The sequence below is a fragment of the Rhamphochromis sp. 'chilingali' genome, assembly GCF_963969265.1.
Source record: "Rhamphochromis sp. 'chilingali' genome assembly, chromosome: 20".
In the NCBI taxonomy this organism is placed as follows: Eukaryota; Metazoa; Chordata; class Actinopteri; order Cichliformes; family Cichlidae; genus Rhamphochromis; species Rhamphochromis sp. 'chilingali'.
In genome coordinates, this window is record NC_137947.1 from 4,538,170 (window position 1) to 4,555,545 (window position 17,376).

Below are 17,376 nucleotides of genomic sequence, written 5' to 3' on the forward strand. Positions count from 1 at the left end.
ATAGTAAAAAAGAAATTTAAACCGGGTCAAGTTGAACTACAAACAACACCAAGTGTGGTTCAATTTCTTACTCTTAAACCCCCCAAATTACTATCCAAAATATACAGAATGCTTTCTAAAACAGATGAATCAATATCACTTCCTATTGCAAAATGGGAAGCGGATTTATCAGTTAACTTAGACCAAAACTTCTGGTCTCAGATTTGCTTAAAAATCTTTCATCTAATTAGAAATCCCAGTCTTCAATTAATTCAATACAAAATATTACATAGAGTGCACTATACAGGCCATCGGATGTTCAAGATGGGCTTTACGTCTACCAACAACTGCTCACACTGCCAAACCAATTCACCAGACAATTATATCCACGCTCTTTGGTTCTGTCCACCAGTTCAGACGTTTTGGCGCGAGATATGTGAAGACTTATCGAAGTGTCTGAAATGTAACATTCCAACTTCCCCCTTAGTGTGTTTGTTGGGCAGCTTAGATAATGTCACTTCAGAAAAGAATATCGCCCATATGGTTTTCACTGCCCTATGCATCACCAAGAAAACAGTCCTCATGAACTGGAAAAATAAAAATAATCTTAATTCTAACCAATATAGAAATTATCTATTAGATTACATTAGTCTTGACACAGCCTCTGCCACCACATCAGATCAATTGCTCTGGGCTCCTTTGATCAGCTCCATCACCTAGTGGGGGTGGGGGGTCATAGTTTGGTCCCGCCTTCACTGTTGTGATTGGTGTGGGGGTAGGGACAGGCTTAGGGCGTCGAGGGGGTTCCCCGGAGGCATCTTCCTTGGGGGGCTCAACCCGGGGTAGCGGTCATGTCCGGTTAGGGGCTCTGTTGGCTCTCAGGTGACTGTTTCCTCGCGGCTGCGTGCAGCGGGGCTAGGGGAGGGTCTGTGCTGACGGACGTGGGTTACTGACCTGGTAGCCTGGCTGCCCCTGGGTGGGTCCGGGATGGGCGTGAGGTTCTGGGGGCGCTCCGTCTCTGGGCTGGGACCCGGACCGGGCCTCGGTCGCTTGGGTCCTGGTTGGTGTGTTGCCGGGGTTGTGGGCGGGTGGGTGCATGGGGGCCCAGCCCTGGAGCAGGGTGCCGCCGGTGCATCGAGCCACCTGGGGGGCTCTTCAACTGGTGGGGGAGATTGTCACATCTTGCAGGAGCTTTCCTCTCCTCAGGAGCTCTCTCTGCAGGAGGGGGAGATACAGGAGAGGTGGAGGAAGATCTCAGCCTGGGTGTTTATTGTCTTATGTAGTCTGGAAGATGAGTGGATGGTGGGGTGGGTGCAGTTTTCTCTGTGGTGGGGTTGGGTGGACTGTCCCGGGCTCTGTGGGGCCGGGAGGCGCTGCTGCACTGGGCCCCGGTCTGGATGGGCCTGGGCCCCCTTTCCCTGGCGGGTCGCGGAGTATGGGGGTGCCTACTGGGGTCAGCGGGGGAGCTGGCCCCAGGGAGGGGTCACTTGCCCCTCCCTTCCTTCCCTCCCCATCTCCAGCTGCCTCCCTCTTCCCGCTCCACCACAACCACCCACACATGCAGGACCTTGGAGTAGGGGTATGTCACCAGGGTGCAGAGGAGGCTACCCCCCCTCTGTCCCCTTCTGGCTGCCTCTGCCTCAATTTTATCCCACAACTTAGACATTCACATTACTCACACTCTCATTACACATACATATAGGATCTTGGGGGTGGGCACGATACACGGAGTCCAAAGTACCATCAGGGTGTACACCCCACCCCTGGCATCGTTGCCCACCTCTCAATTTTAAATACACGTAGACATTGAGGGCTAGCAGGAGGGACCATGCGCTTACCTGCTGCTCTCTGGCAGGTAGCTCCATGCCCTCCTGGGTTTTAAATGCACCTTAGAACACACATACATCAACACTACAATGAGCGGGTGGAGGGAGGTTTGGAGTCTTCTCTCACCCCCATTCTCTGCGACCTGCTGGAGCGGGGGGGCTAGGAGGAGGAGTTGGCCGTCCGACTGCGGTCTGGAGTGTGGGGCCTTCCTGCTGCTGCGGAGTCGGGGCGGTCTGCCTCCCCCCACCGCAGGGAAAAGGGTAACACCACCTGGGTCTGGGTGCAGTTCCCCCCTCCAGGGGCAAGGGCACCTAGACCCGGTTTGTAGAGTACGCTTGGGGAGTGTGATCGTGTGTACAGCGTCTCTTTATGTCTGTCTCCACGTTGGTTGAGTGGGGAGTAAGTGCATATGAGAGCATGAGGGTGGGAATGGATGTTTGTATCTGTGTGTGCCTGTATGTCTGTGTCTATATGTCAGGTTGGGTATCAGACGCCACTTCTCTGGGGACATCTCAGGCCCTCCAAGGTTTGGAGGCCTATCTCCCCCTACCACCACTTCCCCTGCCAGTGGTGGACCCCCTCAGACATCGGTGCGTTGGTGGTTCTTTGTGTCCGGGGATGGGCGTCCAGGTACACACCGGCTCACTCCTTGGCGGCCGCTTATCGGGGCCTGGAGCTCGCTCGGGCCACTTCGGAGGTGGGGTGCCCCCGGCCTCTCGGCCTGGGGCTCGGTCACTCAGGCGCGGCTGGCTGCCGGCGGAGCTCACGGGCGCGTCACTGCAACTCCCCCTGGCTTCTGCTCCGCGGCTGCTGAGTGAGCCCTCATCTGGGACTCTCCTCAGCTCTTTCTGGGACAGTGGCGCAGCTGCCCCTCTGTTGGTCTTCCTTGGTCTCTTGTGTTCTGGGGGCCTCTGGATGTCTGGAGTTTTGATCTCCTCCATACCTGCTTCATGCCCTGGAGGACGGGGCTGTGGCCCCCCCCACACCCTCTAGCAGATCATTACATGAAGGAACCTTTTAAAAAACAAAAAACAAGCGCGTCCATGCTCACAGGTGTACACACGGGTGATCACACCCACAAACTACACCCTTTTTGGCTCCTACCTCAAAGCACACTGTGTTCTGTTGATCTTATGTGCTGCACAATAATGTTTAATATTTAGTATTTACTGTCATATTCCCATATATCATTGTGATGTTGTTTATTCTATTACTCTTGTTCTCTTATGCTTGTTTTCTTTTTTCTTTCTCAGCAGGTGATCCAGGTGATTGATATATGCATTTTTTTTTCTCTGCCCGTTCTGTTGGTTTTTGTTTTTTGCCCTTCTCCCCCGTCCCTCTTCTCAGCTGTTTCTCTTTCCCTCTTTCTTTCTCCCCTTCTTTCCCCCAGTCAAGTCTGTCCCGTATTCAGTAAGTGAAAATAAAATAAACAATAAAAGGTGAATCAAATGGACCATTACGGCAAGGCTGGGATGGTCAATTTGGTAAAGTAAATCCGTTGGGCATCTTTGTTTGCCTTTAGACAACAATTCTGATGGCAAAAGAGCCAAACGGGACAGGCAAAAAAAAAAAAAAAAAAAGGCTGAAGATCAGATTTACTAAAACTATTTGATAAACAAATGTTTTGCTGTCATTTTTACTGCTTTTCAGCTTCAACTTGGGTGCCTTCCATATCTGTTTTATTAAGAAAGCAGCTCATTATGCAGTCAGATCCTGGACCGAGCTTAACGCATCACTCCGCCAGAGCTCAGCTGCCATAGTTCAGAGGTGGAATTTCTATGAGATGCTATACTCAGAAAATCAAAGATAACGAAGCAAACGTGGTTTGATTTCGCCTGAGAAAACTGTTTACTCCAAGAATTACAAGAGACTATAATACATTTTAGCTTTTAGGTACTTTCATGTTATTACTATTATGTGGGGAAAACAGTTTTAATGGGAAACAAAAATAACTCAGAGAAATCTTTTTCTCTCCTTGCTCTATCCCCCTTTCACTCCCCACCACATTACTTTGAGTTTTCCAAGTAAAAAATATCTCATAACTGCATTTTTCAGACTCAGGCAGAGGTGAATGAGAGACAGAGGACAGGACGAGGAGAGAAAGTGTGTTTGTGTGAAAGGGAGAGCGAGCGCAAGAAGCTGCGGATAACACAAATCCTCCCCCTCCTACAAGGCTGTAATCGCATTTTTATAATTGACATATGCACAGATAGGCCAGCGCGCCCCGATGCCGGTTAATAGCTGCCCAAATCAGCAGGCTGCCGGCTTCCTCTTTCTTCATGGGCCCGACTAATCACAGCTGTAAAGCAATATCCGCCTGCCGAATCCAAAATTCATTCCTCAGTATGTCTGTGTGCATGTGTAAAAATCAGGGGATGTGTACTGACTGTGAAAACTGTGTTATTGTGTGTATGGCTCATATGTATAGGAGAGGAACGGAAATGAGCCGACGTGTGAGAGGTGGCGCTGCATGTTGGTTTGTGGGGTTTTCTCTCGGGAGTCTGAACCTGTTTATAGAAGACTGATGTGAGTGAGGAAGCATATAATATAATATATATACTCATTATAGATCTAGAAGTGTGCAATAACAGGTAATGTCACAAGGTCATCTAAATCCCATGTGTTTCTGTTTGAGGCTGGAACATTCGTAGGTCATTAGTTTTGCAGATTTGTCGCTGACAAAGAAACAAACGTTGTGACTCAATCATCACCAAGCCCTTCAACCAACCCATTAGAGCAGGGCGATATGACCAAAAATATGCTGCCTACGATAGCCGTAATGCTCCGACAATCCATCAAGCGGTGCGGCTTCGTAGCTTAGCAAAGTCGTACTAAAACATTTGACAAATTTTCGAGCGCTGTGTACATAAAATCGTTTCGAGGTCAGTAAACACAACCAGAATTCATACACAAGGCACACGGGATTATAAGGGGCACTGTTGATTTTCAGAAAAGTCAAAGGATTGATTTTAAGTGTGCCGTATTTTCCAAAAAACACGGTAATAACGACGGCCCACTAGCATGCTCCACCAAAAATAGTGCTTTGTTGTGTATCTGAGGGATGAAAGCTAAACCAGTTCCACACTGAAGTTGCAGCATTTTTACAAACCAGTTCCGTTTCATTCAACGATCCGCTTTCGCCCTCCTCATTCTCCGTCGCTGCCATGCTTTTTTTGCCATGTGCGTATGAAAACAAAGGCACTGAGCGTTTTACCCAAATTCTATCGCAATATTTCATTTTATCGTTGCCCAACATTATACCGGTATTACCGTGAAAGGTATGATATGGCCCAGCCCTATAACCCATGTTTCCATTTTTCAAGCATCAGTGTTAGTTTGAGTGTTTTATTTACAAGCATTTTATGGGTACAGTAACAAATCGATACATTATCATAAACTTAAAATTAATCTATTAAAAACACAAAACTGCCACAGTGACCAAAATAGACACAATAGACTCTTTGCCTAATCATTTTATATACGTGGCTACAGACTGGCGCCACATGGTTTATAATTGGTTTATAATGGAGCACTGTAACAAAAAATAATTTCCCCCAGGGATCAATAAAGTATTCTGATTCTGATTCATACACTATGCTTCATAGGTTAGTTTAAATTTAAAGATCACAAAAAGTTCCAACTATATTTGACCATTTAACATATTTCATCATCTCTTTCTCATCAAGTCTTTCACCTACACCACCACTGCTCTCTCTCCTCCTTATTTGCAGCTCATCTTCCTCCTCAACTCAAACATATTCTCCTGATCTGCAGCCCTGACTTCTGTTCAGGGCTTCTGTTCAAGCTTATTTATTCCTGATATTGTTGCAATTACATATCGTCAGCAGACAGATGAACTTGCTGTCTCCGGACAGCTGACAACAAGACAGTGAAGCAATAACAGCTGGTTACAAGCTAATATTATGTTAGCTAGCTAATTTTAGGCTTGAGAGTCCTAAGAATCACGCTTCCCCCTAATGTCCCCATTAAGAGGTTGAACTTCTATGAAACGCACACACACACACACACAAATTTGAAACCTTCTGTCAGCACAAGCTAGAAATGCACAACCCTGACTCAATGGGTCTGTGCAGAGCTAATCTCTGTGCAGGCAGGTAATTGCTCGCTGTCTTAGTTGTTAGATGCTTCAGGAACATCCTTACTGGGAACAACGCAATAAACTTCATAAAGAAGTCATCACACCCTGCGCACTCTCTCTTTGAATATCTGTCCTCTGGCAGACGATACAGGACATTAAAAAACACACCGCTAGACTTTTGAACAGTTTTCACACAAAGACCATCACCACTTTAAAGGCTGCTGTGAGCTCACCTAAACAATGACTTAAGAATTACATTCACTTTATGTTCACAGCACATGTTAGCACACTGAAATTACTGACTGTGAGAAAAGTTTGTTTTGTTCCATTTTTTTCTTTTCTCATTTATTCTGTTATTACTTTTACTCTTTTATACTTTTCAAGGAGAACCATTTTTTAAGACGTTGTGCAAGAAGCTTCACGTCTGTTGTACTGTGACAAATAAAGTAACCTTGAACTGTGAACAAAGGAAAGAGTGAAACACAATATAAATAATATCAAATGGAGTGGGAATCTTTGGACGTGTGTTACAGTGAGTCAGTGCCTTTAGTAAAACTTCAACAGTAACTCAAAGGTCAAACAGAGAAAAACAAAAACTGTCAGTTTTGATACTGTACTAAGGCAGACCATTAGTTTCAGCTATTAACATCAAAATGAGCTGCGCCTTGAGCTATAAAAGCAGCAAATACACATCACCTTTAACTGCCATTTCAAACATTACCAGCTGGTCTTCTATTGGTTATAATAGGAATATAATTACTTTTTAGGCCTTTGCATATTATGAGGAAATTTTATTGGGAAAAATATTCAATAGCCTCAGTGTTATTCACTGTTCTGTTGATTTGCCTAAATATTTGCAGATACATAGAGTGGTGCTGGCGGAAGGTTGACACATCCAGCTTAAGCAATTTTATTTTTCCTTCTTGAATTTGCTTGTTTCACTCACAGATGACCTACTTTCTTCCATCCGTCCATCTTTCTGCTACATTAAAGTCACGGTTGGGCCGGAACCAATCAAAGCTGTCAAAGGACAAGAGAAGGGGAACAGCCCGGACAATTCACCAGTCTATCTCAGGACTAACCGAGAGACACACTCCAAAAGCAGACTCAATTATTGCCCACATACTGTGAGGTAACGGCATTTTTCTTTAAATGTTGCAGACAACATCAGTGAACATGTGTGAGACAAACAGAACATTTCTTGGTAGAAAAAAACCCCAAGTTTTAATTAAATCTGAAGAGAGAACAATGAAAAACATGTTAATATATAAAAGATCCATCTTCTGAACAGAAAACTGTTACAGCAACAAAACACAACTGTTGAAATAATAGTCAAAAAAGAGAGTCTAGTGCCGTAGGCAGAGGGCCATGGGACAGCAGCCTGTTGGTTCAAACAGCCAGTATCCAACACTCAAAGCCCTTGAAAGATATCGCAGCTGATTTAATCTGCCAAACAGCATTAAAAAGTACAACAGTAATACAGCTAAAGTCAATGCTACAGTATAAAAAGCAACCTTATTGAAATCAGGACATTTTTGAGACAAAATGAGTGACGTGACGTATGTGGGTGTATGTGCCAGCTAAACCCAGAGATGCCAAAGTATACCAAGCGAGACCGATTAAGTGTCATATAAATCTAATATTAACACTAATGATAAAACAAAAACATCAACATTAATAGTAGTACTTCCAGTAAGTAAGAATTTACTTCTATAGTGCTTTTCAAGATAAGACAGCAGTTACAATGTGCTTTAGAGGCATAAATAATAATAATAATTATTATTATTATTTTTGCAGGTTTAAGTAGTTTCTTAAAGGATGAAACAGAGTCCAGAGTCAAGGGAGCAAAGAGCCCTGAAGTTTGGACTGCACAATTCCCCTTGTTATCAGATGGTTACACGGGATAACAAGAACACCTTTATCTATCGACCTAAGGATCCGACTTGGTGAATAGGGGTGGAGTAGATTAACAAAATAAGTGGGGGCTTCACCTCATAGGGAATAAAGGTAAAAACCAAGGTTTTAAACTGACTCTAAATCTGACCTGGGAAGCCAGTGCAGACGATTAGTAGATGCCCCGCTCGACCTCCTGAGCTACAGCTGCCCCTATTATGAATGAGACTTAAAAGCCTTAAAGCAACATTCTGGACAAATAGAGGAGATTAACAGACATTTTAGACAGACAAGAAAATAGACTATTACAAAAATCCAAGCAGAATGAGATAAAAGGCAAGACTGAGCACCTGCAGTTCATGTTTTGAGACAACAATCCTGAGTTTAGCAATTCTTAAATGGAAAAAGGAAGAGACTTGATTTGGGCGTTAAAAGTACAAAAAAAAAAAAAAAAAAAAAATCCAAATTGAACCAAAGATTCTATACATTAGCTTTCACAGTAAATGTGAAAGACCCCAGACATTGTCTAATTTAGGGAATAATGGTGTGTGACATGATAAGTAGAGATTTTGTGTTGTCTGTGTTAAGCTGGAAAAGGTTATTTGCAATCCAACCATCGACTGCATTAAATCAATCAATTCATTGTTAATAATTTATCCAATTTGTAAGGTTTAAATGAGAGGTACAGTTAAATGTTGTCAGTGCACAAATGATAAGAAATGGTTTTAAAACTACTAATGAAATGAAAATAACAAGAAACTTCAACCAGATCCTGGAACGCAACACGATGCAGCCACATCTGACCAAAGATTGACCACTGAGACCAAAAGTGTTCTATCAGCAAGCAATGAAGTGAACCACTCCAAGAGATGGACCTACCCACTATGTGGTGTTAAGATTTATTGATCCACAATGCTTGATAATTAGATCATTAATACTTATACATCGACAATTTTTAAAACTAAATTATACAGTCTAAAGTCCATACGAGTCAATATGAGTAGCACTCAGTGGCTGTTCAGTTATATATGTATATATGTATGTATGCAGACTGAAAGAAAAACCTACAGATACAACTCAGCGTAGCACTGTATGCACTATTTTAGTGAAAAAGAAAGTAAAAACATGAGATAAAAATGCCAAACATAACTGAGTCCTGTTTACTTTCAATATGTTGCATCAAGGTAACAAAATATACAGTAAGCAGTATAGTGATGTACCGGGAAGAAAAGGAGCGTAAACCACAGCAGGAAAGACACCTTTGAAGGATGAAGAGGAAGGATAAATAGAAACAGTGCTGTGTGTGCAGATTCAAGGCAAATATATTCTTGTGAGTGAATGAATCGTGAGCACCTGCGGAAAGAGAAGAAAATGGAAGTACAGGGGTGATGGGAGACATACGGAGGGGATAATAGAGCATAAAATCAGTTGGGGGAAAAAGGTCTAAGGTGTAGGCAAACAGAGGGCAAACTGTGGTTGGTGCGGAAACGGGAAAACAGTGTAGAGAAGAAACTAAAATACGACTGCATCACTTGTATAACACTTATTGACTTATATCTTATGTAAATCTCACACACTGAGTCAATGACTGTTTCAGTTACAGATAAATACGACAGCTACAGTGTGTCAAATAACTGACTCATGTAGCTTTCACTGCTCTGTTAATGGCTTTCATTAATTGCATTTGTACAGAAAATAAATTTTTAAATTTACAGAGTAGCATTACACAGTGCCACCAGTCTCCAGGAATGTCACTGGGACATTGTTTTCTGGAATAATGAATATGTTGTTCATGTCTTCTCTATTAACTGTTTAATTAGAGATGCTATTCAAGAAAAAAAAACTGAGACTATTAAGGAAACTAGAAAACCATCAATCCTGTTGGTCCTGGCTGATGAACAAAGGCAGACATCTTTTAACTTTGTCTGACTGTCAGCTTTAAATTAACAATTGCAATCAGATGTGGGGTTGGGTGTAGCTGTATGGATAACCTGCACAGCTACTCGAGGCTTTTGAGGAAATAATCAGCTCAACTAATTTGGGTCAACTGGCCCTGGGAGGGGCCTTGAGGCTTCCTAATACATCAGATATGTTGGGGCAGAGTGAGAGCACAAGGTTCAAGATGAAGTCTGCCATCCTGGTTGGGTAGAGAGATAACATGGAGGTCACCCTGTTTGCATGTTCCCTTATAAATGAGAGAAAGTCTGAAAAGGATAAAGCAGCACTGACTTTGCCAATGTCATCCTAAAGAACATCAAAGTAATTTTCTCCAAATACCAACGCAAAGCAACGTTATTAACACCACACTAAACTACATGTAACATATAAAACATCCAGTTTTTCACAATACATGTGTATGCCTTGAAAAAATAGTCAATATTCAAAAGTAATTTCAAAGCCATTTCTTGGCCGTGGAGTAAATGCCTGATTAACAGGCAGAAAGCTAACATCATTCGCTTACATTAGACTGTTTATCACTGTTGCTCTTACATGTTTGATTCTGTAAAAGACTAAATAAAGACACATCCCTCCAAACTACACAAGCACCAACTACAAATCCACCACCTGCCTTCTTAGTTTTGCTACGACTGGGAAGTAAAGACACAGATGGCATCTAACCATTAAACTCCAGCAATCTTGACTGCATTTGTGTCTTCTGTGTATGCTATTTTATGCATACACAGAAGACACGACGAATCCATGCAGAGCAGAATTCGGCGAATACTCAGTGAGCATATCCAAAATGCAGTTTTAGATAGATAAAATTGAATTGTTATTATTTAAGCAAGACTTATCAATAATTACATTTTTCTTATCATAATTACTTATCATAATTACATTACTTGACAGAAATAAATTTTTATTTCCAAAGCAATGTGTGAACAGATATCTACAGTGTACGTTTGAAGTAGCAAGGATGAAATTGAATTTTAGATAATTGATTTTTATAATAGTGGCTGTAAAGTTGTCAATTATTATTAATTCAAACTCCAACTAGTCAAAACCAAATAACAGACATAAGGATATGAGGAAGAAGGTTGTAAAGACTTCAGGAAGAAGTTGAGACAAGCTTCAGGTCGTAGGGAAGAGTTGCTAGTTGTCTGGGAAAGTACAACTAAAACGAGGGAGAATACAGGGAAGGTATGTTGTGTATCCTCTGGACAGAGGAAAGAAGACAAGGACACTAAATGGAGGAATGAGGAAGTACAGAGAAAAAATTTAAGGAAAATGAAAAAGTGCAATTGTCCTGAAGAAGAAGAAATTAGACAGGAGTACCAGGATGCTAGGAGATGTCTAGGAGAGACAGCAGTGGACCTTTTAACCAGATTGTTAATACAACCCTGGAGAGCGAGAGGACACCTGAGGAATTGAGAAGAAGTGTACTGGTAGTGATGAAGGGTGATGTGCAGAGAGGTAAAGTTGATATGTGAGAAAGAGTGTGGCGCAGTGAGATATGTACCTGCCTTGAGTACCAGAAGGGCCAGGTTCGTAAAGTTGATATGGGAGAGAGGTTGACGCTAGGTTAAGAAGAGAGGTGACGATCAGTGAGCAGCAGTATGGCTTCATGCTGAGAAAGAGCACTACAGATGTGATGTTTGCTGAGAGAGTGTTGATGGAGGAGTGCAGAGAAGGTCTGGCGTGTCTCTATAGACACATTCGAGAGAAAGCAACGAGAGGAACTGTGGTACTGCATGAGGAAGTCAGGACCAGCAGAAAAGTATGTGACGTGTATGATGAGAGTGAGATAGTGGTGAAATGTGTGGTAGGAGTGACAGATGGGTTTAAGGTGGGGTGGGGTTGCATCAGAGACTGGCTCTGAGCCCCTTCATGTTTGCAGTAATAACAGACAGGCTGACAGACGAGGTTAGGCAGAAGTCTCCATGGATTATGATGTTTGCGCGGCCGACTTTGTGCTACCTTTCTCTCACCTATCGTCACTTTAAGTTACCGAATATCATTCTGTTCTCTGATCTGATTGGATAGTTAGTTACAGCTGTTGTCAGAGCAGATAATGTCCTAGAGGGGTTAATGATAAAAACGAAACTGTTGATATCTGCAGCTGTTACTGGGCAGCATTCGATGTCTTCTAAACACAATCGTGAAAAAAAACTATGTGAAAAAAAATAATAAAGAAAACATTTTGCAATATCTGCCAACTCAAGCACTTTCCAGAGTCTAGATATTTTCTGCATCAGGAATAGAAAGCAGAGACAGATTCAGGCTCAGCAACGACAAAATGGGAACCAAGGAAGAAACGCCTGCTCCTCTGTTTAAAGAAGCAAGGCAAACAAAAGTAAACACAACATGTGGTGACTGTTTGACAGCCGGGTTAAGGCAGGAATTCATTTCTTCCTAAAACACTTGATGAAATTTAAAAACTTCTATAGCTTTCTAACTGCTACATTACTGCTAATATCATTATTTTTGTGAGCCCCCTACATATATGGACAGATTATACTTTATATAAACTAGATATTAATCTATAAACTACTGTTATAGCTTTGGCAATATTGTTTATGGAAACTGTGATGCCTATAAAGTATAAAGGCCCACTGAGCTGAAGCTGTTCTCCCAAGTGAGAAACACTGCCAGAAATTGCCTCTAACAAATTTGCAGAAGCTTGATTCCAAACTGGGAAATGCAAAAGAAACATGCAAAAGAAAAGAATAAGACAGGACTTCTTTGGGGTTTTTTTTCTAAACAGACATTTCACCTCTTATCATCTTGAAAAAAACCTTAAAGAAGTCGATTAGCCTTCTATTCAGGCTCCTGAGACTACCACCACCTGGATGCCTGAGGACCTACACAAACACTAATGCTATGTTTACTTTACATCAGCTCATTAATGGTCTTCATGTCCTCTCTGACACCTTTCTTCCCGTTTGACCTGAAGGAGAGCAGCATCCACTGCTTTACATGCAACCACACCAGAGCTTCACTGACCGAGCAAAAAACCCCCAAAAAACCAAACTGTGATTCATGAATATATGGAAATAAGCCAACGTGTGAGGCAGAAGCACCAGTGCAGTAGATGGAGTCACAGAGGAGGTGAGCATGGAGGGGAGATTATAGGGCAAGTGGGAGGCTGGTAGTGGCAAAGGGAGAGCTTGCAGTTACAGAAGCCCATAATTGTTCTTCATGCCTGGGTTTCCTGTGAGCCACTGCCTGGTCTTGCCCCAGGAGGCACGGCGGTGTGCGTGTGTGAGAGAGTGAGGTGTACAATTTGAATCCTAAGAACAGGTCAGAGAGTGTTCTCCCTGACCGTGATTGACTATGATGGTTCAATGTATGTGGGTGTTCCAAGGTCACAGTTCATGACATACCTGTGTGTTTACCGTATATTTGACATGTAGCACTGTGCTGCTGCAAGTATGCAGACACTGTCCATTTATATAAATAGACATTATGTGGTTCTGCCTGACAGTGTGAGTTCTCATTTCCATGTGAATCAAAGGTCAAAGGTCACACTTGAAAGACGCCTACCGCATTTTAAACTGAACAGTTCCTTGAAAATGTTTAATTCAACACAACTTCCCCATCCTCATGAGAGCAGTCGCTGACAAAGTAGCAGAGGAAAGGAGGAAAAATGAAGTCAAGCATCAACCTCTTTTCCAATTTTCTTTTGTTCTCATTCTGATGAACATCCTGTTTGATTACCCAGAAAATGAAAATCCCAATATGGCTGCAGACACCCACTGGACAACAGCTTCATCTCTGCTCTTCATCCTTCATTTACTTTATTTTTTTGCTCTCTCCTCGTCCTTAATCATCTTCCCAAGTTTCAATTATTTTGCAGAAATATGTAAAAATGCTCTTAATGATTTGAGAAAAACAGCACATAAATATTTCATTTCAACATCTCTAACTAATATTGTCATCGTGATTGAAAAGGTAATTATTTTCTTTAAACCCCGGTGAGTATTCATGGAGCACATTTCAGGCTTTTCCCAGGCTCACATCTTTGGGGTTGACTGTGCATGGTGGCACACATGATTTCTTGGTAACGAAAATGTAATGAGACTATTAACTTATTTGAGTTATTATAATTCTGTTTTGTTTTTTTATTAGTTTTTATTTTTATTTTGTTTGAACTTTTTGTTTTTAATTCAGTTTAGTTTCAGTTAGTTTGTGCAGGTTTGTTTTATAACCCTAACCCAACATCACCATCCTCCTCAGTTTGTGATAACAAATTTGACCTAATTAATACAAACTAAAAGAAAACAGCATTTCTTCTATAATTGAATTTAATTTTTGGTTGTTTTCCAAGTTCACAAAATCTTTTCGGCTAGGTAAATTTTTTTAAAGGTCTAGTTTTGATTGTTTTATTACCCAAAATGTTTTTTCATATCTAGTTTTAGTTATTCGTTTGGTTAACTAAATTAAATGTATGTTTACTACAACCTATTTTGAAAAACAGCAAACAACCAAATAGAGTTAAAAGAATTCAGAAGGGGAGATTTTTTTCGGAGGCTCTATGAATCTTTCCATTCAGTGATGCCTCTCTTTCTGCAATAGGTGATGCTTTGATGTTTGAGCCAAAGCCTGCAAGGTACAAAGGTGCTGAGGATGCAAAACAAGCGTGCACCACAGAGTTGACAATTGATCTGAGGTGTTTGTGCAGACATGCTGTGTTTGGTGGGGCTCTGCATTATGACCAAACAACTCCGTTCTGATCTCGCCTGTCTAAAAGAAATTGCTCTAGAAAGCTTGTGGTTTGTTCAGATGCAACTCAGCAGACCTAAGCTGTGCTGTCGTGTTCATTTTAGAGTGAGGAGGCTCTCTCCTGGCAACCCTTCCCAACAAACCATATTCATTAAGTCTTTTTCTAATTTTACTGTCATAGACTTTAACATTTAACATGCTAACCGAGCCATGGAGAGTCAGAGGTGTCGCTCTTGGGTTTTTTGCAATTTGAGCATAACAGGATTTGACCTTGAGGTGAATTTGCTGGGATGTCCAGTCCTGGGAAGTTTGGCACATCCAGGTGCATTAACATGATGCCACAAACCATCAAACTGTCACAACTCTTCTTTTATAGATGTTTTCACACTTACAAATAATCAAGACTATTTGATAAGTAACACATGGCTTCTACTTCAGGGCTCGCAAAATCGCTAGCCTGACGTCCCGGGCTAGCGATTCTTCCAGTCGGGCTACCAAAATCTAACTCAGCCCTGCTGTCATAGGAAGGAAAATATATGTCAATGCTTTGCATTCTTTCGCAAATGTAGCTGGGTAATTATGCCATCGGCATCGATGAGCCACTGTCAATATGTGACATATTGAGATCGCGTTTGAATTTGCGCTTGTTTTTTGCTTTCACTTTGCGATCGTGCGAACTGTGTATAGGGAGTGGCAGAGGGTGACAGATTAATTGCGCACCAATTCCTCTGGCATCGTCTTATCACTCAGTAGCTTACTATTCAAACGTGACAAGTGAAATCTCTGGCAACAAGCTTAAACATGTGATAGAGGTTGATTGCGCAGAGAATCGCTGACCGTTATGTGTGCATGTGTAAAGACAGATGAATTTATGCAGGTATTTTAGTTCTGCAGAGTGAAATAATAAAGGTCAGGGTGAAGAAGGGACAGCCAAAGAAAAGCTTACCACAAAACGCAAAAGTTAGGACAAATCAGACTATGAGGCAAAAAGAAAGCGCAGCTTTTTTTGGTTTCATGGACAAACGAATTTCTGTGGCTGGAATATGACGAGCTGTGTTGTGAGTTTCCCTCGATGTCTGAGTCGACAAGCGCCTTTGTTACTGGGAATATTATACTTTAATGTATAATACAGAGGTGTGGACTCGAGTCACATGACTTGGACTCGAGTCAGACTCGAGTCATTAATTTTATGACTTTAGACTTGACTTGAAAAAATGTTCTAAGACTTGTGACTTGACTTGGACTTTTACACCAATGACTTGGGACTTGAATTGGACTTGAACCGGTTTACTTGAAAAGACTTGATATTTCACCCCAAATATAAAATTTAACATGCATATTATATAGAGATTGAAAATGTGACGTCATTCACGGGTAGAACCGCAAAGGATTCTGGGAACTCGTGGCAAGCGGTACTAGCGCACGCAGGCTTTCAATTAAAATCAGTTATACAGCGATAAAAAGAAACACAAAAATGTCAAGAAGCTGTTGTATTATTAACTGCAATAGCCGGTCGCATGACAGCCACGGGAAGCCGACGGGTAAAGAGATCGGTTGTTATCGGATTACGTCGTTGAGGAGAAATTGTTCGAGCCATGTTTCCGAAGTAACAAAGGCGACTGGATTGCAGCCATTCAAAGATCAAATATAACGTCCTAGAACACTCCAGCTCACAGGTTAGTCTGCTCCAAGCATTTACACGAAGGTCAGTGTTTTTTAGTAGTTAATGCGTCATTTTTCTTAACATAATTAGTGATATAGGTTCCAAGCAAGTCTGGTGCTGAACAGAAATTGTCGCGCTATGCTCCTTTATTTATTGTGCATAAATAGTGAATTGTCCTGACACAATATTGCGTTTCGCTTCTGTTATTATGGTACATTGACAAAAACATATACTTTTATTCACAGGATAAAACAGTTTTTTGTATCACTAATTGCCCAGTACGATTACAGCATACAGTATTATTGTCACTGCTACATTTCTGTGACGGGTACCAGAAATCATTTCCACTGCTAATTAATTACCATTGAGCTCAAAGGTCCTATTAATAAACGGTTAAGGAATGTGTATTTATGACGACAATTTGTGAGACTGGTAAACTTATGATACGTACGATGGTCTTTCGTTCTACACGGTGCATTTCAAGGTCCTGTACCCATCCGGCGGTAAACTGTACCTGGGCTTGTTGCAGTGACCTGAAGTTACTAAACTTCATGAGTGTGTGCACTCACTCCAAGAACCGTATGATTATAAATGTGCATATAAATATGCTACGATGAGATAGCTGACTTCATCTAACTAGCAAATGTTGTCCAGGCTACGTTGGTGATGCAGTTTTTTTTAATATGTATGATATTTTTGTCATGCAATTTTAAAGCCAGTCCTACAACCGCATCCAAGAATAACATGCAGCTTATCTCAGAACTGTCGGTGAAAATTATTCTTGGAGCTAGGTTTAATTGAGCTGCATTTTAAAGAGGTGCAATTTCACAATTTGTGTATATTTTCTACGTTCACTATTTTGTCATGTGTTGAGAAAAACACAGATTTAAAAATTACATGGTCTAATATTTACATTTAGCATAACTGCAACATTATTTTTTTTGGGTTTTTTTAAAGACTCGAAAGGACTTGAAATTCAAAATTTCAGACTTGTGACTTGACTCGGACTTTTACACCAGTGACTTGAGACTCGACTCTGACTTGCCTGACATTACTTGAGACTTGACTTGAGACTTGAGGATAAAGACTTGAGACTTACTTGAGACTTGCAAAACAATGACTTGGTCCCACCTCTGGTATAATATTGTAAAGGAAACAAAACATCAATCAAAAAATTGTTCTCTTTTTTTACTCAGGCTACTTAAATTTATTCTGGGCTACCAAAAACTGAAGAGTGCCTGCCCGAAGGGCT

General features: G+C 41.6%; 1 protein-coding gene across 4 annotated transcripts in view; it reads right to left on the minus strand.

The window, feature by feature from the left end:
* smap1 (small ArfGAP 1) overlaps window positions 1-17,376 on the minus strand; it is a 162,343-nt gene that overhangs the window by 22,637 nt on the left and 122,330 nt on the right. The window lies entirely within an intron of this gene.